Source organism: Lithobates pipiens, unplaced genomic scaffold, assembly GCF_037356315.1.
Source record: "Lithobates pipiens isolate NorthernLeopardFrog02 unplaced genomic scaffold, aLitPip1_a1.2 Scaffold_16, whole genome shotgun sequence".
Taxonomy (NCBI): domain Eukaryota; kingdom Metazoa; phylum Chordata; class Amphibia; order Anura; family Ranidae; genus Lithobates; species Lithobates pipiens.
In genome coordinates, this window is record NW_027507748.1 from 6,845,191 (window position 1) to 6,870,244 (window position 25,054).

The 25,054-nt window shown below is 48.7% G+C and overlaps 1 protein-coding gene across 1 annotated transcript in view; it reads right to left on the reverse strand.

Moving 5' to 3' along the window:
* LOC143981567 (uncharacterized) overlaps positions 1-24,788 on the reverse strand; it is a 56,244-nt gene extending 31,456 nt beyond the window's left edge. Inside the window, exon 1 of the mRNA XM_077479530.1 lies at positions 24,720-24,788. The gene's annotated coding sequence lies outside the window, so the exon portion shown is untranslated. The remainder of the gene's footprint in view (positions 1-24,719) is intronic.
* Positions 24,789-25,054: the final 266 nt, after the last annotated feature.

Here is a 25,054-nt window from a genome sequence, read left to right on the forward strand (position 1 = left end):
ATCGCTGCTCACCGAAATGTAACCCCTCAATTCCCTGCCATTACTCTGCAATACCCTGCCATTACTCTGCAGTACCCCCCCAATACTCTGCAGTACCCCCCAATACTCTGCAGTACCCCCCAATACTCTGCAGTACCCCCCCAATACTCTGCAGTACCCCCCAATACTCTGCAGTACCCCCCAAAACCCGCCAATACTCCCTAATACCCCCCAATACTCTGCAATACCCCGCCATACCCCCCAATACTCTGCAATACCCCGCCATACCCCCCAATACCCCGCCATACCCCCCAATACTCTGCAATACCCCGCCATACCCCCAATACTCTGCAATGCCCCGCCATACCCCCCCCAATACTCTGCAATACCCCGCCAATACCCCACCAATACCCCGCCAATACCCTGCCAATACTCTACCAATACTCTGCCAATACTCTGCCATTACTCTGCCATAAATTGCCATACCCAGCCATACTTGGAGATACCCTGCAATACCCAGCCATAGACGCCCCCCCCCCCCACCCCTCCAGTGCTTCTACCAACTCGCCAATACGATCAAAGCAAGAATCTTTTTTTTTTTTTTTCAGGCTTCCCAGCCTAGAGGTGAGATGTGGGGTCTTATTGACCCCCAGATTTCACTGTAAAGAGGACCTGTCATCCCATATTCCTATTACAAGGGATGTTTACATTCCTTGTAATAGGAATAAAAGTGATCAAAAATTTATTTTTGGGGAAAAAAATGTCAAACTAAAATAAATAAAGTAAAATGAACAATAAAAAAAAATGTAAAGCGCCCCTGTCCCCATGTGCTCGCATGCAGAAGCGAACGCATACGTAAGCCCCGCCCACATATGAAAACGGTGTTCAAACCACACATGTGAGGTATCGCCGTGAACGTTAGAGCGAGAGCAATAATTCTAGTCCTAGACCTCCTCTGTAACTCAAAACATGTAACCAGTAAAAAAAATTTAAAGTGTCACCTATGGGGATTTTTAAGTAGCGACGTTTGGCGCCATTCCACGGGCATGTGCAATTTTTGAAGAGTGACATGTTAGGTATCTATTTACTCAGCATAACTTCATCTTTCACTTTATGCAAAAATTGGGCTAACTTTACTGGTTTTTTTTTAAGCACAAAACTGTTTTTTCCCCCAAAAAAATGCGTTCGAAAAATTGCTGCGCAAATACCGTGTGAGATAAAAATTTGCAACGACCACCATTGTATTCTCCAGGGTCTTTGCTAAAAAAACTTATATAATGTTTTGGGATTCTATGTAATTTTCTAGCAAATAAATGATGATTTTTACATGTAGGAGAGAAATGTCAGAATTGTCCTGGGTGCTCCAGAACACCTGATGGTGCTCCCTGCATGTTGGGCCTCTGTATGTGGCTACACTGTGTAAAAGTCTCACACATGTGGTATCACCGTACTCGGGAGTAATAGCAGAATGTGTTTTGGGGTGTAATTTGTGGTATGCATATGCTGTGTGTGAGAAATAATAAAAATAAATTTTGTGGAAAAAAAAAGGAAAAAATATCTTGATTTTGCAAAGAATTGTGGTAAAAAATGACAACTTCAAAAAACTCATCATGCCTCTTACTAAATACCTTGGAATGTCTTCTTTCCAAAAAGGGGTAATTTGGGGGGTATTTGTACTTTTCGGGCATGTTAGGGTCTCAAGAATTGAAATAGGTCGTCAGTACTTCAGGTGTGATCAATTTTCAGATATTGGCACCACAGCTTGTGGACTCTATAACTTTCACAAAGACCAAATAATATCCACCAATTTGTACTTATTTTTACCAAAGATATGTAGTGGTATAAATTTTGGCCAAAATTTATGAAGAAAAAATTACTAATCTGCTAAATTTTATAACAGAAACGAAGAAAAATTTATTTTTTCACAGAATTTTCGGTCTTTTTTCTTTTATAGCACAAAAAATAAAAAACCCAGCGGTGATTAAATACCACCAAAAGAAAGCTCTATTTGTGTGAAAAAAAGGACAAAAATGTCATATGTTCCATGACTGAGTAATTGTCATTCAAATTGTGAGAGCACAAAAAGCTGAAAATTGGTCTGGACTTCCTCCTGGGGCTGCTTATTATGAGGGGCTCCCACCATCCCTGTGCTATGCTGACTTCCTCCTGGGGCTATACCTCTGCTGTGCTCATTATGAGGGGCTCCCACCATCCCTGTGCTATGCTGACTTCCTCCTGGGGCTATACCTCTGCTGTGCTCATTATGAGGGGCTCCCACCATCCCTGTGCTATGCTATGCATAATAAGCAGCCCCAGGAGGAAGTCAGCATAGCACAGGGATGGTGGGAGCCCCTCATAATGAGCACAGCAGAGGTATAGCCCCAGGAGGAAGTCAGCTGACAAATAATATCCACCAATTTGTACTTATTTTTACCAAAGATATGTAGTGGTATAAATTTTGGCCAAAATTTATGAAGAAAAAATTACTAATCTGCTAAATTTTATAACAGAAACGAAGAAAAATTTATTTTTTCACAGAATTTTCGGTCTTTTTTCTTTTATAGCACAAAAATAAAAAACCCAGCGGTGATTAAATACCACCAAAAGAAAGCTCTATTTGTGTGAAAAAAAGGACAAAAATTTCAAATGTTCCATGACTGAGTAATTGTCATTCAAATTGTGAGAGCACCAAAAGCTGAAAATTGGTCTGGACTTCCTCCTGGGGCTGCTTATTATGAGGGGCTCCCACCATCCCTGTGCTATGCTGACTTCCTCCTGGGGCTATACCTCTGCTGTGCTCATTATGAGGGGCTCCCACCATCCCTGTGCTATGCTGACTTCCTCCTGGGGCTATACCTCTGCTGTGCTCATTATGAGGGGCTCCCACCATCCCTGTGCTATGCTATGCATAATAAGCAGCCCCAGGAGGAAGTCAGCATAGCACAGGGATGGTGGGAGCCCCTCATAATGAGCACAGCAGAGGTATAGCCCCAGGAGGAAGTCAGCATAGCATAAGGATGGTGGGAGCCCCTCATAGTAAGCAGCCCCAGGAGGAGCAGGTGAAAACTGGACCAGCGGTGCATGGCAGACAATCCGCTTCTCTCTCTCTCATCTAATGAAAATTCGTATTTCGGATTGGAAATTCTTCATTGGAATTTCATATTTTGGATAAAAACCAAACTTCCATCAGCATCGACTGTCATATTGAGGTATATTTTTGCCTTTAAATTCATCGTAACAAACGGTCATACAAGTTAACGAACCTAACGACAATTCGTATTTCGTACGAAACGAAACGGAATTTCGGACACGAAATACGAAGTACGAATGAATTTTAATATGAACCATAACGGAACAGAACGAAACAAATTTATTGACGGCGCCCATGTCTAATGGGTACTTAATTCAATATAGTCAGACTCTTTGATACAGTTTTGCCTAAGCCGGAAAAACTGACCTTTTGGGATATTTTTTATCCAGTTCGGATTGGTGGCAACTTCTAAAGTGCAGATAGGAATTTCCCGCTGTAGGTTTGGTATAGTTTTTGGCACAAATCTGTTGACCATCGTGACTTAACTCTAAGTCTAGAAAAGCCATGGTAGAAGGGTGGGTTACAAACGTAAAGGACAATCCATAGGTATTGTTGTTACAATGTTGCACGAATTGAGGAATCAAGTCTGGAGAACCATCCCAGATGACAATGAGATCATCACTATATATACAGTAATCAGTGGCTTTTTTTAGCTCTGGTCGCTGTATAAATGACAATGGTCCCAAAAAAGTGTCAAAAGTGTCCAATGTGTCCGCCACAATGTTGCAGTCCCAATAAAAATCGCAGATCACCGCCATTACTAGTAAAAAATAAAAATTATAATAAAATGCCATACATCTATCAGCTTTAAGACGTTATAACTTTTGTGCAAACCAATCAATAAAGGCTTATTGCAATTTATTTATTTTTTTACCAAAAATATGTAGAAGAATACGTATCGACCTAAACTAAGGAAGAAATTAGTTTGTTTTTGTTTTTTATCTTTTTTGGGGATATTTATTATAGCAGAAAGTAAAAAATATTGCTTTTCTTTCAAAAATGACATTTTTTTTGTTTATAACGCAAAAAATAAAAACCGCAGAGGTGATCAAATACCACCAAGAGAAAGCTCTGTTTGTGGGGAAATAAATGGACGTCAATTCTGTTTGGGTACAGCATCGCACGACTGCGCAATTGTCAGTTAAAGCGACACCGTGCCGAATTAGAAAAAATGGCCCGGCCATGAAGGGGGGGAAAATCCATCTGGTCCTTAAGTAGTTAAATTCGGTACTATTGTAATTCTGATACATTCCGAATTTCCGAAAAATTACATTTCATCCGAATTTCAATCTGGAATGAAACAAACAGCCCATGTCTACCCGGGGGACATGTCGGTATCATATGAACATCCCCACATGAGGCAGATGGGCTTCCCTGCTGCACTGTTTGATGGTCTTGTATTCCATACTTGGATCATGCAGGGGCGGATCCAGGGGGGGGGGCAACAGGGCAATTGCCCCCCCTTCCGAAATATCACTGACTGATGTGACAACTAGTGATGGCCGAACGGTTCGCCCGGCGGTCGTTTCGCGGCGAATTTCCGACTTTCGCCGTCCGCGGGTTCGAACGCCTTTTTCCGTCGTTCGCCCCGGCGGACTTACGTGTTTAATGTATACAAGAACTTTAACCTTTCGTGACACGTTTATCATGTGTTACAGGACAACCAATTGAGACATGACAGCTCATGGACACTTGGACATTCCCCCTAACCTATAAATACACCCGATCCGGTGGCCATTTTACATTCTTTCTTCTGTCACTGTAGGGAAAGGATCCTGTGTGGAGTAGGGACAGAGAAAACGCTAGCTATTTGGTACACAAAAGTTCTTTTCAGGACTGGTATAGGTGTTAGGTCAGCAGCCTGAGTTTCTTTTGTCAGTTTAGATAAAGGGACAGAGCGCTGTATGCTGCTATTTTAGGGACAGCTCAGCCAGATTAGTCTTTCTTCATCATCATCATCATCATCATCATTAGCTGTTACTATCAGGTCCACAAAAGAGCTGTTCCAGCTAATCGTTCCAGCCTACTCTTTTTTGCCAATTTGTATAGGGACAGGCAGGAAGCAGTGTGTCAGGCAGTGAGGATAATTTTAAAGACTTGCTGTTACTATTAGTTCCACAAAGGTTCTTTTCAGGACTGGTATCAGTGGTACGGTAATAGGCTTGTACACGTATAATATTCTTTCTTCCAAATATAGAAAGAATATTATACTTGACTGCTGCCCTTCTGCTGCAGTCTGCTAATCATTCACAACTCACTTGTTCCACAAAGCTCTTTATCAGGACTGGTAACTTGGTCTGTCTAGGGTGCTACGGTACATAGGCTTGGGTGCGGTACAGTCTGCTGTTCTGTAAGGACCGCTATCGGTCCACAATACATAGGGTTGCCGTGCACTACTGCTGACCGCTGCCCTATACTGCAGCAGTCCTTCAGCGGTATAGGGACTGACGCACAGTCTGCTAAACACTAATACACAACCTGCTTGGTCCACAAAAGTTCTTATAAGGACTGGTAACTTGGTATAGGGTGCTACGGTACATAGGCCTGAGTGCAGTACAGTCTGCTGTTCTGTAAGGACCGCTATCGGTCCACAATACATAGGGTTGCCGTGCACTACTGCTGACCGCTGCCCTATACTGCAGCAGTCCTTCATTGGTATAGGGACTGACGTACAGTCTGCTAATCACTAACACACAACCTGCTTGGTCCACAAAAGTTCTTATAAGGACTGGTAACTTGGTATAGGGTGCTACGGTACATAGGCCTGAGTGCAGTACAGTCTGCTGTTCTGTAAGGACCGCTATCGGTCCACAATACATAGGGTTGCCGTGCACTACTGCTGACCGCTGCCCTATACTGCAGCAGTCCTTCATTGGTATAGGGACTGACGTACAGTCTGCTAATCACTAACACACAACCTGCTTGGTCCACAAAAGTTCTTATAAGGACTGGTAACTTGGTATAGGGTGCTACGGTACATAGGCCTGAGTGCGTTACAGTCTGCTGTTCTGTAAGGACCGCTATCGGTCCACAATACATAGGGTTGCCGTGCACTACTGCTGACCGCTGCCCTATACTGCAGCAGTCCTTCAGCGGTATAGGGACTGACGCACAGTCTGCTAAACACTAACACACAACCTGCTTGGTCCACAAAAGTTTTTATAAGGACTGGTAACTTGGTATAGGGTGCTACGGTACATAGGCCTGAGTGCAGTACAGTCTGCTGTTCTGTAAGGACCGCTATCGGTCCACAATACATAGGGTTGCCGTGCACTACTGCTGACCGCTGCCCTATACTGCAGCAGTCCTTCATTGGTATAGGGACTGACGTACAGTCTGCTAATCACTAACACACAACCTGCTTGGTCCACAAAAGTTCTTATAAGGACTGGTAACTTGGTATAGGGTGCTACGGTACATAGGCCTGAGTGCGTTACAGTCTGCTGTTCTGTAAGGACCGCTATCGGTCCACAATACATAGGGTTGCCGTGCACTACTGCTGACCGCTGCCCTATACTGCAGCAGTCCTTCAGCGGTATAGGGACTGACGCACAGTCTGCTAAACACTAACACACAACCTGCTTGGTCCACAAAAGTTTTTATAAGGACTGGTAACTTGGTATAGGGTGCTACGGTACATAGGCCTGAGTGCAGTACAGTCTGCTGTTCTGTAAGGACCGCTATCGGTCCACAATACATAGGGTTGCCGTGCACTACTGCTGACCGCTGCCCTATACTGCAGCAGTCCTTCATTGGTATAGGGACTGACGTACAGTCTGCTAATCACTAACACACAACCTGCTTGGTCCACAAAAGTTCTTATAAGGACTGGTAACTTGGTATAGGGTGCTACGGTACATAGGCCTGAGTGCGTTACAGTCTGCTGTTCTGTAAGGACCGCTATCGGTCCACAATACATAGGGTTGCCGTGCACTACTGCTGACCGCTGCCCTATACTGCAGCAGTCCTTCAGCGGTATAGGGACTGACGTACAGTCTGCTAAACACTAATACACAACCTGCTTGGTCCACAAAAGTTCTTATAAGGACTGGTAACTTGGTATAGGGTGCTACGGTACATAGGCTTGAGTGCGGTACAGTCTGCTGTTCTGTAAGGACCGCTATCGGTCCACAATAGATAGGGTTGACGTGCACCACTGCTGACCGCTCACCTATACTGCAGCAGTCCTTCAGCGGTATAGGGACTGACGTACAGTCTGCTAATCACTAACACACAACCTGCTTGTTCCACAAAAGTTCTTATAAGGACTGGTAACTTGGTATAGGGTGCTACGGTACATAGGCCTGAGTGCGTTACAGTCTGCTGTTCTGTAAGGACCGCTATCGGTCCACAATACATAGGGTTGCCGTGCACTACTGCTGACCGCTGCCCTATACTGCAGCAGTCCTTCATTGGTATAGGGACTGACGTACAGTCTGCTAATCACTAACACACAACCTGCTTGGTCCACAAAAGTTCTTATAAGGACTGGTAACTTGGTATAGGGTGCTACGGTACATAGGCCTGAGTGCAGTACAGTCTGCTGTTCTGTAAGGACCGCTATCGGTCCACAATACATAGGGTTGCCGTGCACTACTGCTGACCGCTGCCCTATACTGCAGCAGTCCTTCATTGGTATAGGGACTGACGTACAGTCTGCTAATCACTAACACACAACCTGCTTGGTCCACAAAAGTTCTTATAAGGACTGGTAACTTGGTATAGGGTGCTACGGTACATAGGCCTGAGTGCGTTACAGTCTGCTGTTCTGTAAGGACCGCTATCGGTCCACAATACATAGGGTTGCCGTGCACTACTGCTGACCGCTGCCCTATACTGCAGCAGTCCTTCAGCGGTATAGGGACTGACGCACAGTCTGCTAAACACTAACACACAACCTGCTTGGTCCACAAAAGTTTTTATAAGGACTGGTAACTTGGTATAGGGTGCTACGGTACATAGGCCTGAGTGCAGTACAGTCTGCTGTTCTGTAAGGACCGCTATCGGTCCACAATACATAGGGTTGCCGTGCACTACTGCTGACCGCTGCCCTATACTGCAGCAGTCCTTCATTGGTATAGGGACTGACGTACAGTCTGCTAATCACTAACACACAACCTGCTTGGTCCACAAAAGTTCTTATAAGGACTGGTAACTTGGTATAGGGTGCTACGGTACATAGGCCTGAGTGCGTTACAGTCTGCTGTTCTGTAAGGACCGCTATCGGTCCACAATACATAGGGTTGCCGTGCACTACTGCTGACCGCTGCCCTATACTGCAGCAGTCCTTCAGCGGTATAGGGACTGACGCACAGTCTGCTAAACACTAACACACAACCTGCTTGGTCCACAAAAGTTTTTATAAGGACTGGTAACTTGGTATAGGGTGCTACGGTACATAGGCCTGAGTGCAGTACAGTCTGCTGTTCTGTAAGGACCGCTATCGGTCCACAATACATAGGGTTGCCGTGCACTACTGCTGACCGCTGCCCTATACTGCAGCAGTCCTTCATTGGTATAGGGACTGACGTACAGTCTGCTAATCACTAACACACAACCTGCTTGGTCCACAAAAGTTCTTATAAGGACTGGTAACTTGGTATAGGGTGCTACGGTACATAGGCCTGAGTGCGTTACAGTCTGCTGTTCTGTAAGGACCGCTATCGGTCCACAATACATAGGGTTGCCGTGCACTACTGCTGACCGCTGCCCTATACTGCAGCAGTCCTTCAGCGGTATAGGGACTGACGTACAGTCTGCTAAACACTAATACACAACCTGCTTGGTCCACAAAAGTTCTTATAAGGACTGGTAACTTGGTATAGGGTGCTACGGTACATAGGCTTGAGTGCGGTACAGTCTGCTGTTCTGTAAGGACCGCTATCGGTCCACAATAGATAGGGTTGAGGTGCACCACTGCTGACCGCTCACCTATACTGCAGCAGTCCTTCAGCGGTATAGGGACTAAGAGTTTTGTCACAGGGTCATTTAAAAAATGACATGCAGAGGAAGAGGCAGGCCCTTCCGCAGGGGTGGTAGGGGTAGGGCAGGAGCAACAGGCTTGAGCCAAAGTGGGAAGTTGCAGAAGGTGCGTTCAATTACTTTAAAGGATGCACCAGACTTGGTTGAGTGGCTCGCTCAGCCTTACTCTTCTGCACCCTCCTCATCCTCTCGATCTGCACCCTCTTCTTCACTCTCTGCTATGTGCACCCCCAAAGACACTACCACCAACAACACGACCACCACCACCACCACCACATACCTTCCGCTTGAGTCACTGGAATTATTTTCCGATCCATATCAAGAGGACATTTCTGATGCGCAGCCACTCTTGGTATTGGATCAGGAAGAGGAGGTAGCAACAAGCGCTACTCAGCAGTCTGACGCCAGTACCCAGATCAGCCCAAGGAGGAGGTTGGTCCCCGGTGTTGCTGCCTACTCTACTTATAGCGGTGGGGAAGGTGACGTTGATGATGACGTGTCTAGTGATGTCACGTGGGTGCCCACAAGAGAGGAAGAGGAGGGGAGTTCAGAGGGAGATATGGACCAGCAGATAGGGAGGAGAAGCAGCAATGACTTACATTGCACAGCAGGGACAAAGCAGACTGCAAATGTATCAGGAGCGAGTCATCGACCATGTACGGTCACATCTGGCGCTCCCAGGACACCGGCACATGGCTCCGCAGTGTGGGCTTTTTTTAACGTGTCCGCTGCTGACAATAGCGTTGCCATCTGCAATCTTTGCAGTCAACGCGTTAGTCGCGGTAAGCCCAATACTCACCTAGGGACGACCGCCTTAAGAAGGCACATGAGCAGCCATCACCGAGCCCAGTGGGAGCAACGGAACACACAAAGCCACACTGCAGGCTCTCACCGTCCAGCCTCGTCTTCTACTTCTCCTTCTCCTCTCTCCTCACAATTGTCCTCCACTCCACCTTCCATCACGCCAAGCTCACATTTTTCTGCAAAAAGGCAGGCTTCCGTGGGCCTAATGTTTGAGCGTAAAAAAATGATGACGCCGGATAACCCTCTTGCCCAACGGTTGGCGGCTGGCTTGTCAGAACTCATAGCCCGCCAACTACTGCCATATAAACTGGTGGACTCGGAGGCCTTTCGCAAATTTGTGGCCATTGGAACACCACAATGGAAGGTCCCAGGAAGGAAGTATTTCTCAGAGAAGGGCATCCCAGAGCTATATGGCCATGTTCAGCGGCAAGTGAATGTATCTCTGGCACACAGTGTCGGTGCCAAGATACATCTGACCACAGACACGTGGTCTAGCAAACACGGGCAGGGAAGGTATATCAGTTTTACTGCCCACTGGGTGAACCTTCTGACGGCCGTCAAGCATGTAACCCGTGGCACCCGTGTAGATTTGGTTTTACCGCCACGGATTGCATGCAGGCCTGACTCTTCTTCTCCTCCTCCTACTCCATCCTCCTCCCTCTCCTCCTCAGCTGCCTCCTCCTTTTCCGCTGCTAGCGTCTCTTCCACTGCACCGCCCAAGCTCCCCAGAACCTATTCCACATGCCAGGTGAGACGTTGCCATGCCGTGCTGCGTCTGTTGTGCCTGGAAGCAAAGAGCCACACTGGCCCGGCACTCCTTTCAGCTTTGCGTTCACAGGCAGATGAGTGGCTAACACCGCTCAATTTGACAGTTGGTAAAGTGGTGTGTGACAACGGTGCCAATCTGCTTAGCGCATTGAAACAGGGCAAAATCACGCACGTGCCGTGCATGGCACACGTCTTAAACTTGGTCGTGCAGCGATTCCTTGTCAAATACCCTGGGGTCCAGGACATCTTGCGGCAGGCAAGGAAAATCTCGGCCCATTTCAGAAGATCTTACACGGCCATGGCTCGCCTTGCTGACATTCAGCGGCGACACCATCTGCCGGTCAGACGTCTTATTTGCGATTGCCCGACGCGATGGAACTCAACCTTCTATATGCTTGATAGGCTGCTCCAGCAGAAACGTGCAGTTAACGTCTACCTGTATGAACTCTGCGAAAGAAACGGTTCTGGGGAGCTGGGTTTTTTTTCACCGCGCCAGTGGCTGCTCATGCGCGACACATGCAGACTTCTGCGGCCATTTGAGGAGATCACCAAACTGGTCAGTCGCAGCCATGGCGCCATCAGTGACATGGTACCTTATGCCTTCTTTCTGGAGCGTGCATTGCGTCGTGTCATTGATCAGGCTGTGGAGGAGCAGGAGCGGGAAGATGAGGAAGTCGCAATGCTGGATGAATTCCCAGGGGGGGCTACTCTATCTGAGACAAGTCAACAACAGGAGTCTGATGAGGAGTCAGAGGAGGATGGTGCCGGGGCGGATGAGCAGGAGCAAGAAGAGCATGCTTTAAACCTTTCTGGGATCCCTGTTGTGCGAGGATGGGGAGAGGAGAATGAAGAGGACGACATTATCCTGGATGATGAGCATGAGCCAGGCCACCACACCGCTTCCACTTTAGTGCAAATGGGGGCCTTCATGCTCCAGTGTTTTAATAGGGACCCCCGTATAAAAAGCATGAGGGTCAAGGACCAGTACTGGGTGGCAACGTACTTAGACCCCCGGTACAAACACAAAATGGCGGAAATGTTACCGCCGTCGCAGAGGGCTGTCAGAATGCAGCACTTCCAGGCCTTGCTTCGAGAAATGCTGCATTCTGCTTTTGCGTGCGCTGGCAGAGGAGCAATTCCCACTCCCAGAGAAGGATTTGCGGGTACCAATCCAACAGCGCCTGCAAGAAGAGGCCGGTTTGAAGATGTGTTGGTGACTTCGGATATGAGGTCATTCTTTCAGCCGACCCATCGACAGGTGTCATCCGGATCCAGCATCAGGGAACGCCTAGACCGTCAGGTGTCCGACTACATTGGGTTAACGGCCGATGTGGACGCTCTGAGGAGTGATGAACCCCTAGACTACTGGGTGGGCAGGCTTGACCTCTGGCCAGAGCTTGCCCAATTTGCAATCGAACTGTTGGCTTGCCCCTCATCCAGTGTCCTGTCCGAAAGGACGTTCAGCGCAGCAGGGGGGATTGTGACCGATAAGCGTACTCGCCTAGCTCACCACAGTGTTAACTACCTCACATTTCTAAAAATGAATGAGGCATGGATCTCGGAGGAATTCAACACATGTGATCAGTAGACCATGTATATGTCTATAAACAATTTTTGGAATCAAGCACACAGACCTTCTTAATTCATTTGGCTCACTTCCCTGACCCAAAAAAGCACACCGTACTATATGCCCCTACCCTCCTCTTTGAAGAGGTTGAGCGGTGTCATATTTCTACTGGGGCTGCTTATTATGAGGGGTTCCCACCATCCCTGTGCTGTGCTGACTTCCTCCTGGGTGTTCTTATTATGAGGGGCTCCCACCATCCCTGTGCTGTGCTGACTTCCTCCTGGGGGTTCTTATTATGAGGGGATCACACCATCCCTGTGCTGTGCTGACTTCCTCCTGGGGCTGCTTACGGTGCTGCTGTCAGCGCTGTATGTCACGGAGCTGCTGTCAGCGCTGTATGTCACGGAGCTGCTGTCAGCGCTGTATGTCACGGAGCTGCTGTCAGCGCTGTATGTCACGGAGCTGCTGTCAGCGCTGTATGTCACGGAGCTGCTGTCAGCGCTGTATGTCACGGAGCTGCTGTCAGCGCTGTATGTCACGGAGCTGCTGTCAGCGCTGTATGTCACGGAGCTGCTGTCAGCGCTGTATGTCACGGAGCTGCTGTCAGCGCTGTATGTCACGGAGCTGCTGTCAGCGCTGTATGTCACGGAGCTGCTGTCAGCGCTGTATGTCACGGAGCTGCTGTCAGCGCTGTATGTCACGGAGCTGCTGTCAGCGCTGTATGTCACGGAGCTGCTGTCAGCGCTGTATGTCACGGTGCTGCTGTCAGCGCTGTATGTCACGGAGCTGCTGTCAGCGCTGTATGTCACGGAGCTGCTGTCAGTGCTGTATGTCACGGAGCTGCTGTCAGCGCTGTATGTCACGGAGCTGCTGTCAGCGCTGTATGTCACGGAGCTGCTGTCAGCGCTGTATGTCACGGTGCTGCTGTCAGCGCTGTATGTCACGGAGCTGCTGTCAGCGCTGTATGTCACGGAGCTGCTGTCAGCGCTGTATGTCACGGAGCTGCTGTCAGCGCTGTATGTCACGGAGCTGCTGTCAGCGCTGTATGTCACGGAGCTGCTGTCAGCGCTGTATGTCACGGTGCTGATGTCAGTGCTCTGTATTACGGTGCTGCTGTCAGTGCTCTGTATCTCCTGCACCCTCTTGTTTGCCTACCCTGGTCCCTGACCTTCCCTCTCCTCCATTGCCTTCATTAGCTCCATAGTCCTGAATTGTCAGAACAATTTCCCAAATAAAAAAAAAATGCTTGTAGTTATCGATCCCAAATTCACCTCATACATGTATTATGCTATTGTCCAGGTGGTGGGACTACGTGCTACCCCCTAATAATTACCCCGTGGCCGCAAATTCGACCTAAAGGTTTGCGAAATTCGCCTCCCATTGAAGTCAATGGAGCCCGCGGCGAACGGTCGTTTTCGCGAACGTTTGTGTCCGTTCGCGTTTCGCGTTCGCGAAACGTCCCGTCGGAAGTTCGTCCATCACTAGTGACAACAGTGACATGAGTCATTCACAGGCGCAGCGGGTTCGGCAGAATATGGGGCGTATTGAAAAGGGAGCTGGAGTGCGGAACCGTGGCCGGAATCCTGGAGGGAGGCGGGGTTCTTAAAAAAAATTGGTTGTGCTGGCTGTGGAATTGTGGGGCGACAGGTTTAGGGACAAGAAAGTGAGGTTCCATTGCGATAACATGGGGGTGGTGGTGGCCATCAACAATATCTCGGCCTCCTCCCCACCGGTGGTGAGGCTGTTGAGGCACTTGGTGCTTAGTTGTTTTTACGGCTGAACGCGTTTTGTCTATGCAGTGCATATTCCTGGAACTGAGAATAAAGTGGCGGATGCTCTGTCTCATTTCCAGTGGACATTCCTATGTTTTTTGGGGTGCTAAGAGAGCAGACGTTCGGCCGGATGGCAGGCAGCTCAGAATGGCCAGGGACGAAGGCAGGATTCGCTGGATTGGGGTGCCGGGCATGATGTGGCATAGAGTGAAATGAACGCTATGCTGGATTGGACCGGCCTCCAGATGTTCTAGTCCTCCATGTTGGGGAGAAATGACCTGGTTGTTCGACCAATGCGCATGATAATGTAGGATATTCAATGGGCCTTCCTCAGGTTGTGGACTTCCTTCCTGGACATGACTATTATGTGGTCGGATATAGTGGCCCGTATGTCTTAGAGGGGGGCTCGGTCATGGGAAAAAATAAATAAAACTCAGATAAAGGTGAATAAGGAAGTAGGGAAATTTGTGACCAGGAACGGTGGTGTTGTGGTGAGGCACTGGGAGCTTGAGGTGGATACCTGGAGTTATCTTAGAGGGGACGGCGTCCACCTGAACCCGGTCGGGGTCGACTTATGGGCTTTAGGCTTGGAGGATGGGATCAGGAGAGCGATGCAGGTATGGCGGCTGGCACAAATGTAAGGTGTCACACTTGTGCCGCGGTGGCAGAGGTTCCTTGATGGCAGTTAAATAGTTACCCAGTTAAGTGGAGGTATGGAGAAAGTTAGGACGCATCACAGGTATGGAGTCATCCCGGTTAGGCTGGAGGTTGGCCAAACTGACCGGTTAATAAGTTGGGGGTCTGGGGTCAGTTGGCAAGTCCCCGAGGCGAGTTGGCAGCTGGGGACGAATGCTAACAGAAATGGGACTTCAGGCTCAAATAATAGAGGTCGTCAGGGATCGGCAACTAATAAGCTGGATAGTGGTTTTGATTAGATACATAGTCATAAGAAATAGTCATGTGCAGAGTGAAATATTTTGTTTCGGAATTTTGTTTTCGTCCGAAAAATACATTTATTTAGTTACTCCCGAAATTCGTTTTTATTTATTTAGTTTTTTGTTCAAAAATTGCATTCGTCCGAAAATCCACATGAATTACGGTCGAATTTGTCTTTGAAGGCTTTTGGTGTCTGTCGAATGTATAAAGAAGATTTGACGGAGCTGCTAAACTCTATATAGCATACTTCATGTGAACTTTAGAACCCTATTGAAGTCTATGGGACTCCAACGTTCAAAATCTAAAGTGCTAATTTTAAAGGCTAATATGCAAGTTACTGTCCTAAAAAGTGTTTGGGGACCCGGGTCCTGCTCCAGGGGACATGTATCAATGCAAAAAAAAGTTTAAAAAATGGGCGTTTTTTTGGGAGCAGTGATTTTAATAATGATTAAAGTGAAACAATAAAAGTGTAATATTCTTTTAAATTTCATACCTGGGGGGTGTCTATAGTATGCCTGTGAAGGGGCGCATGTTTCCCGTGCTTAGAACTGTCCCTGCACAAAGTATCATTTCTGCAGGAAAAAAAGTCTTTTAAAATCACTCGCGGCTATAATGAATTGTCGGCTCCCGTAATACAGAGAACACATTGAAAGTCATTGATAAGAAAAAAAATAAAAGGGTGGGGTTCCCCCACATTCAATTACCAGGCCCTTCAGGTCTGGTATGGATATTAAGGGGAACCACGCGTCAAATTAAAAAAAAAAGTGGCGTGGGGCCCCCTAAAAATCCATACCAGACCCTTTATCCGAGCACGTAACCTGGCAGGCCACAAAAAAAGAGGGGGGGGCGAGAGAGCACCCCCCCTCCTGAACCGTACCAGGCCACATGCCCTCAACATTGGCAGGATGCTTTGGGGTCCCCCCCAAAGCACCATGTTCCCATGTTGATGGGGACAAGGGCCTTGTCCCCACAACCCTGGCCGGTGGTTGTGGGGGTCTGCGGGGGGCTTATCGGAATCTGGAAGCCCCCTTTAACAAGGGGACCCCCAGATCCCAGCCCCCCCGTTTGAAATGGTAAGGGGGTACAAAAGTACCCCTACCATTTCACAAAAAGTGTACAAAATAGTTAAATAAGACAAACACACTTTTGAAAAAGTCCTTTTATTAAAAATAAAAAAAAAACAAAAAAAGATTCCAGCGGTGGTAATCCACTCTTGCTATCCAGCGATGGTTGATCATCTCTCCGGGGTCCAGCGATGGCTGATCTGATCCAGCGCAGCGAATCCATCCATCTTCTGTCTCCACGGAGGAGACACTGCGGATCCCGGCGGCCTGACGTTTCTTATATGCGGAGGGCGGGGCCACCCGTCACCTGACCCCGCCCCCTCTGACGCGAATGGGGAAGCTGGGCTTCCCCAATGACGTATGGGTGACCCCACCCCCCTCTGATGTAACGCAGGTTTCCGTTACATCATTTTTTTTTCCCGCTGTGAAAAAAATGCAGGGACGCCGTTCCCACGCGTTCCCTCAGGACTCGAGCCCCGAGTATAATACCCGTGATAAACACACAGATGAGGCTGCACAGATGCACAGCTCTTGCTGAACTTGCGTACAGAAAGGGAAACTCCAAGCCACACTGCAGCTGAACAACCTCAGACAAAGTAAGTTGTGGCATCAGAAACATACCCGCCGCCATCCATGTTTGCAAAATAAAATGAATGCCCTTGACAGACACACCAGTAGAGATGGCTTTGCGGTTCACCCGGCGGTCGGTTCGCGGCGAATTTTGCATGTTCGCGATTCGCCAAACCGGCAGACGTTTAGCGCTGTTCGCCCGGTGGACATATGCGTTTACAGTGTGAAAGAACTTTGACCCATGATGACACATCCATCATGGGGTACAGGACAGCCAATTGAGGCATTTCAGCACATGGACAATTGGACATTCCCCCTATAAATAGACCTGATCTGGCAGCCATTTTACATTCTGTCTTATATCAGTGTAGGGAAAGGTTGCTGTGTGGAGCAGGGAGAGACTGTAGTGACACAAATCCCTAGCTATTAGGTCCACATAAGTCCTTTTAAGGACTGGTATAGGTGTAGTACAGTATATAGGGTTCGCTGCACTGCTGTGCTGGTGATTGCTGAGTGCACTGCTGACTGATTCTGCAGCTGTCTTTTGTCAGTGTAGGGACAGGACGCTGTGTGGAGCAGGGACAGTCCGTTTAATCACTAGCTATTACTATTAGGTCCACAAAGGTCCCTTTAAGGACTGGTATAGGTGTACAGTATATAGGGTGCTGGTGCACTGCTGCTGTCTGCTGCCCAATTCTGCAGCTGTCTTTTATCATTGTAGGGACTGAGGGACAGTCTGCAAATCACTAGCTACTAGGTCCACAAAGGTCCTTTTAAGGACTGGTATAGGTGTACTATTTGGTGTGCAGTATATAGGTGTGTAATACACGTATAAAATACTTGCACATATAGAAAGCATAGTATAGTGCATTTCCACTGTGCAGCATTGTGACTGCTGAACGGTTCTGCAGCGATACTACAAAGAGTGACAAACGCAATAAAAAAAAGTATTAACTGGTGTGATAGACCAGTGGCCCCCAAAAACGACAGATTGAAGCGGGGTGTTATATACCTTCTTCCACATACATACTGCACTTCTCTAGAGACTTTTGTCACAGGGTCATTTAAAAATTGACAGGCAGAGGAAGAGGCAGACCCTTCCGCAGGGGTGGTAGGGGTAGGGCAGGAGCAACAGGCTTGAGCCAAAGTGGCAAACTGCAGAAGGTGCGTGTGATTACGTCAAAGGACGTACCAGACTTGGTTGAGTGGCTCACTCAGCCTTAGTGCCCGTTCACACTACCGCGACTTGTCAGGCGACTTAGCCGCCTGACAAGTCGCGATCCGTTCTGTACTATGGAACCGTTCTAATAGGAGCGACTCAAGTCGCTCCGACTTAGAAAAAGGTTCCTGTAGTATTTTCGGGGCGACTTCAGGCGACTTGCATTGACTTCCATACAGAAGTCATTTTGCAAGTCGCCGCTGAAGTCGTGTGCAGGTCGCGTCTGTGAGTCGCGCTGCAAGTCGCGTCGCCCCTGTGTGAACGAGCACTTACTCTTCTGCACCCTCCTCATCCTCTCAATCTGCACCCTCTTCACTCTCTGCTGTGTGCACACCCAAAGACACTACCACCAACACCACCATATACTGTACCTTCCGCTTGAGTCACAGGAATTATTTTCCGATCCATATCAAGACATTTCTGATGCGCAGCCACTCTTGGCATTGGATCAGGAAGAAGTAGCAACAACCGCCACTCAGCAGTCTGACGACAGTACCCAGATCAGCCCAAGGAGGAGGTTGGTCCCCGGTGTTGCTGCCTACTCCGAGATCTCTAATTATAGCGGTGGGGAAGGTGACATCGATGATGACGTGTCTAGTGATGTCACGTGGGTGCCCACAAGAGAGGAAGAGGAGGGGAGTTCAGAGGGAGATATGGACCAGCAGATAGGGAGGAGAAGCACATTGCACAGGAGGGACAAAGCAGAATGCAAATGTATCAGGAGTGAGGCATCAACCATGTACGGTCACATCTGGTGCTCCCAGGACACCGGCACATGGCTCAGCAGTGTCGGCTTTTTTTAACGTGTCCTCTGCTGACAATAGTGTTGCAATCTGCAATCTTTCCAGTCAACGCATAAGTTGCGGTAAGCCCAACACTCACCTAGGGACGACCGCCTTAAGAAGGCACATGAGCTGCCATCACCGAGCCCAGTGGGAGCAACGGAACACACAAAGCCACATTCCAGGCTCTCACCGTCCAGCCTCGTCTTCTACTTCTCCTTCTCCTCTCTCCTCATGATTGTCCTCCACTCCACCTTCCATCATGCCATCCTCACGTTTTTCTGGAAAAAGGCAGGCTTCCGTGGGCCAAATGTTCGAGCGTAAAAAAAATGATGATGCCGGATAACCCTCTTGCCCAACGGTTGACGGCTGGCTTGTCAGAACTCATAGCCCGCCAACTACTGCCATATAAACTGGTGGACTCGGAGGCCTTTCGAAAATTTGTGGCCATTGGAACACCACAATGGAAGGTCCCAGGAAGGAAGTATTTCTCACAGAAGGGCATCCCAGAGCTATATGGCCATGTTCAGCGGCAAGTGAATGTATCTCTGGCACACAGTATCCGTGCCAAGATACATCTGACCACAGACACGTGGTCTAGCAAACACGGGCAGGGAAAGTATATCACTTTTACTGCCCACTGGGTGAACCTTCTGATGGCCGTCAAGCATGTAACCCGTGGCACCTGTGTAGATTTGATTTTACCGCCACGGATTGCATGCAAACCTGCCTCTTCTTCTCCTCCTCCTCCTCCCTCTCCTCCTCGGCTGACTCATCCTTTTCCGCTGCTAGTGTCTCTTCCGCTGCGCCGCCAAAGCTCCCCAGAACCTATTCGACATGCCAGGTGAGATGTTGCCATGCCGTGCTGCGTCTGTTGTGCCTGGAAGCCAAGAGCCACACTGGCCCTGCACTCTTTTCAGCTTTGCGTTCACAGGCAGATCAGTGGCTAACACCGCTCAATTTGACAGTTGGTAAAGTGGTGTGTGACAACGGTGCCAATCTGCTTAGCGCATTGAGACAGGGCAAAATTACACATGTGCCATGCATGGCACACGTCTTAAACTTGGTCGTGCAGCGATTTGTTGCCAAATACCCTGGGGTCCAGGAAATCTTGCGGCAGGCAAGGAAAATCTCGGCCCATTTCAGAAGATCTTACACGGCCATGGCTCGCCTTGCTGACATTCAGCGGCGACACAATCTGCCGGTCAGACGTCTTATTTGCGATTGCCCAACGCAATGGAACTCAACCTTCTATATGCTTGATAGGCTGCTCCAGCAGAAACGTGCAGTTAACGACTACCTGTACGAACTCTGTGACAGAACAGGTTCTGGGGAGCTGGGGGTTTTTCACCACGTCAGTGGCTGCTCATGTGTGATGCATGCAGACTTCTGCATCCATTTTATGAGATGACCAAACTGGTCAGTCACAGCTATGGCGCCATCAGTGACATGGTACATTATGCCTTCTTTATGGAGCGTGCATTGCGTCGTGTAATTGATCAGGCTGTGGAGGAGCAGGAGCGGGAAGATGAGGAAGTCGCAATGCTGGATGAATTCCCAGGGGGGGCTACTCTATCTGAGACAAGTCAACAACAGGAGTCTGAAGAGGAGTCAGAGGAGGATGGTGCCAGGGCGGATGAGGAGGAGCAAGAAGAGCATACTTTCTGGGATCCCTGTTGTTGTGCGTGGATGGGGAGAGGAGAATGAGGAGGATGACATTATCCTGGATGATGAGCAGGAGCCAATCCACCACACCGCTTCCAGTTTAGTGCAAATGGGGGGCCTTCATGCTCCAGTGTTTTAACAGGGACCCCCGTATAAAAAGCATAAGGGTCAAGGACCAGTACTGGGTGGCAATGTACTTAGACCCACGGTACAAACACAAAATGGTGGAAATGTTACCACCGTCACAGAGGGCTGTCAGAATGGAGCACAGACCTTACTTCGACAACTGCTGCATTCTGCTTTTGCGTGCGCTGGCAGAGGAGCAATTTCCACTCCCAGAGAAGGAGTTGCGGGTACCAATCCAACAGCGCCTGCAAGAAGAGGCCGGTTTGAAGGTGTGTTGGTGACTTCTGATATGAGGTCATTCTTTCAGCCGACCCATCGACAGGTGTCATCCGGATCCAGCATCAGGGAACGCCTAGACCGTCAGGTGTCCGACTACATCGGGTTAACGACCGATGTGGATGCTCTGAGGAGTGATGAACCCCTGGACTACTGGGTGGGCAGGCTTGACCTATGGCCAGAGCTTGCCCAATTTGCAATGGAACTGTTGGCTTGCCCCTTGTCCAGTGTCCTGTCCAAAAGGATGTTCAGCGCAGCAGGGGGGATCGTGACCAATAAGCGCACTCGCCTAGCTCATGACAGTGTTGACTACCTGACATTTATAAAAATGAATGAGGCATGGATCTCGGAGGAATTCAACACATGTGATCAGTAGACCATGTATATGCATAACTCTATAAACTATTCATTTAATCGAGCACACTGACCTTTTTTCTACCTTTGGCTCACTTCCTTGTACAAAAAAGCAGACTGTACTATATGCCCGTACCCTCCTGTTTGAAGAGGTTGAGCGGTGTCCTATTTTTGGGGCCCAGCAGCGAGTTGCTGTTGTCAGTGCTCTCTATCTCGGTGCTGGTGTCAGTGCTCTCTATCACGGTGCTGGTGATCATCTCCTGCACCCTCTTCATAGCCTACCCTGACCTTCCCTCTCCTCCATTGCCTTCATGCGCTCCCGAGTCCTGAATTGTCAAAATTTCACAGATAAAAAAAAGAATGCTTGTAGTTGTCGATCCCAGATTCACTTCATACATGTGTTATGTCAGTGGCCATGTGGTGGGACTATGTGTGCACAGCTAGTAATTATTTTGTGGCTGAAAATATGACCTGTAGGTTTTTAAGGTTTGCCTGCCATTAAAGTCAATGGGGCCCGCCGTGAACTTTGCGGTTTGCAAACTTTTGGCCGCGTTCGCGGTTTGTGTTTGCGTAACATCCCATCGGAAGTTTGTCCATCTCTACACCAGCCACACAGATCACCGCATGGGAATGTTTGAAAATAACAGTACGAGACTTGCTTGACATGTATTAGGTGGGAAACAAACTTGTAGGAACTAAACATTAAAAATAAATGAGCAGAGAACCGTTTTATGAAAACATTGAGCAAGCCGCCAGGCGTTTGATCCGACCCTGATAACAGTGATTGATTCTTTCCTTCCAAAACATGCATTATAAACACAGGGCACGCGATACTATCAGGCCAGGGTGGCAGCACTATCTGGAGAGCCATACCACTCGACAGACCCGGGAACAGTGTCACCCCCCTCCCCTAGGACAAAATACAAGACCCAGAACAGAAATGGGCACCCCCCCCCACTGGCAGTGAAACCCCCCCATCGATACCCGAGCCTGCACGAAAAGCAGGGTAAATTGGAAACACCTCAGCAGCCGTACGTCTCCTCGATGTGATACTGGAAAGGACGTCGGCAATCGTGCCGGAAATGACACGTACGAGTGTCCGATACTCATGAAATGCCCCTAACACCAAGGAAACTCCCCACAACACGAAAGGAAAGCCGACAGCCAGGGAGGACCAGGGGCTGGCTTATATCAGCGAGGCCCCTCCTACAAATTCATGCGGGCCTACGCCCCGCCTTCCTACATGTCTTTATGAAGTGTGGCAATGATAATGCGGTAGACACTGAAGCCCCCTCACACCTGTACGCTCTCAGCCCCCCTCACACCTGTACGCTCTCAGCCCCCCCCTCACACCTGTATGCTCTCAGCCCCCCCTCACACCTGTACGCTCTCAGCCCCCCTCACACCTGTACGCTCTCAGGCCCCCCTCACACCTGTACGCTCTCAGCCCCCCCTCACACCTGTATGCTCTCAGCCCCCTCACACCTGTATGCTCTCAGCCCCCCCTCACACCTGTACGCTCTCAGCCCCCCCCCTCACACCTGTATGCTCTCAGCCCCCCCTCACACCTGTACGCTCTCAGCCCCCCTCACACCTGTACGCTCTCAGGCCCCCCTCACACCTGTACGCTCTCAGCCCCCCCTCACACCTGTATGCTCCTAGCACCACTCATGTCATATATATACACACACACACACACACCGGCATGCACTACACACGCAAAGACATGTACACACAGGCATGTATACAGACCCCCTCCCCTGATCCTAGTCCCAGATCTTGTTTCCATTTGCAGAGGGGTGCACATGCAGGAAATGGCCAGAGTTGGCAGCAAAGAGCCAAATGTCAGCTCATGAGAGAGCAGCATCCTTTTGACTCGCACCCATACAGGAGCTCCTCTGCACCCGACCCTGCCTTCCCATATCCCTGCCAGTCAGACGGGCACATCCAGATGCTGGGGCCCCTTTCAAGTGTATGGGATGTACCCCCCTGATGGCGGCACTGCATAACTTTAACTGACAATTGCGCGGTCATGTGACATTGTACCCAAACAAACCCTATGTCCTTTTTTCCCACAAATAGAGATTTCTTTTGGTGGTGTAGCGGATGACATTTGGGATCAAATGTCACACACCTGTAAATTTAGTTTTTTGCCTCAGAACAATAAAGGTTCTGAGGGTTAATTGTGTAGGTAGGCCTTAAGACCAGTCTGGTCAGGCTGTGTTTGGAAGTTCTGCCTGGTCATGTGAACGGTGAGGGGCACATGACGGGCCAGAACCAAGTCTGGTTGGATGTTTAGGTATCGGACTTCTCTGAGCCAATCAGTAGGAGTGCCGGGACCCGCTGAGGAGTCTGGGAAGGGGGTACTTAAGGGGGTTTGGGTCACTCGTTCAGGGTTCCGGAGTTGTTTGTGAGACCCGTGTGGTCTGTTCTGGTTCCAGGACCAGGGTAGCCCGTGAGGGGACCCGGTCACGGAGTGTTGGACATCCCGCAACATGTTCTGTCAGTGGTCCCTGATAGACCCGCCTGTTCTGGGGTAGGGATCCATCTGTTCCCGAGTCTCAGAACCTGCTGGTCCGAGGCGCAGTAACTGAGGGAGGATTCAAGGTGTCCGGGTGTGCTCTCGGCTTGGAGGGACACCACAGCTCGTGGAAGTGACCGGGGAGGACTCTTCGGAGGAGGGCCGGCAAGTGACATCCTGAGAAGTGCCTGGTTACTGAGTTGGGAAGGACATTGACGAATCCACACTTTTCCAGTACCATTGAGGTACGGAGGAAAAAGGTTCCTGTTCACCCTCAGTTGATTGTTCAAGTTTGAGTCAACGTGCTGACTGCCATGATCTCTGGCTAGAGATCTGTTCAGCCTTGAAGTACCCAGCTGCGAGTGGCTACTCTCTGGGTGGAATTAGAGACTTTTCTAGACCTGCAGTTTAAGGTGCCTGAGATCTTCACCCCGTGCCCTCTGTTCCCTAAGAGACTGTGTGATTTGAAAGTTCTACTGCAAAATAAACCCATGTAAAAAGGACTTCAACTTTGTCAGTGTACAAGTCGTTGGGTATCAACCCTGGGAACCCCAAGAAGTGGAAGAGCAGGCCAGGAGAAGGTAACTGGTAAGCCCATCAAGTCAAGGCCGCCCTGCAACGGGTTATGGCCGCTACAGTGGTATTTGATCACCTCTGCGGTTTTTATTTTTAGCGCTATAAACAAACAAAGAGCAACAATTTTGAAAAAAAAACACTTTTTTGTACTTTTTGCTATAACACATATCCAAAAAAATATAAAACGCCAAATATATACATCAGTTTAGCCCGATTATATATTCTTCTACATATTTTTGGTTACAAAAATTACAATAGGCGTAATATATTGACACAAAACGTATTGAATATTGTTTTTGATGGGACTGCAACATTGCGACAGACAAATCTGACCCCAAATTACACTTTTTTGGGACCAAGTGACATTATTACATTGATTAGTGCTATAAAAATGTATTAATCAATGTAAAAAATGTCACTGGCAGGGAAGGGGTTAACACTAGGGGGGGTGGGGATCAAGGGGTTAACTGTGTTCCCTCAGCGTGTTCTAACTGTAGGAGGATGTAAAAATAAAAATAGATAACAATACTCTATCAGCACCTATGTATAATGAATCAACAGGAGGAGGACATGGAGGGGACACATTGCTGTGGTCGGGGTATCTATGATATGTACTTTGTCTGATAATAATAATGTATTATCACCTCTTTATAATGTTCTTACATACCTGTGCCTGGACAGAGAAGAGCCCACAAGAGGAGGACATGGAGGGGACACAGAAGGAGGACATGGAGGGGACACATTGCTGCTGTTGGGGTGTCTATGCCATATATTCTGGCCAAGTTATTTACATTTGTATCAATGATAAAGGAGAATGTTTCAACTTATAGAATAGTGGCAGCCAGTGCACTGTGGGCGCAAGGGTGCTCCCCGCCATCCATGCGCCCGGCCCCTTTCAGGACACCAGACGCATGGATTCCTATGGTGGGGGTGGGAGGAAGGGGGCACTTTTTGAATCACCTGATTAGAGCTAGAGGCTCAATAGGCTTCAAAATAGAGTGG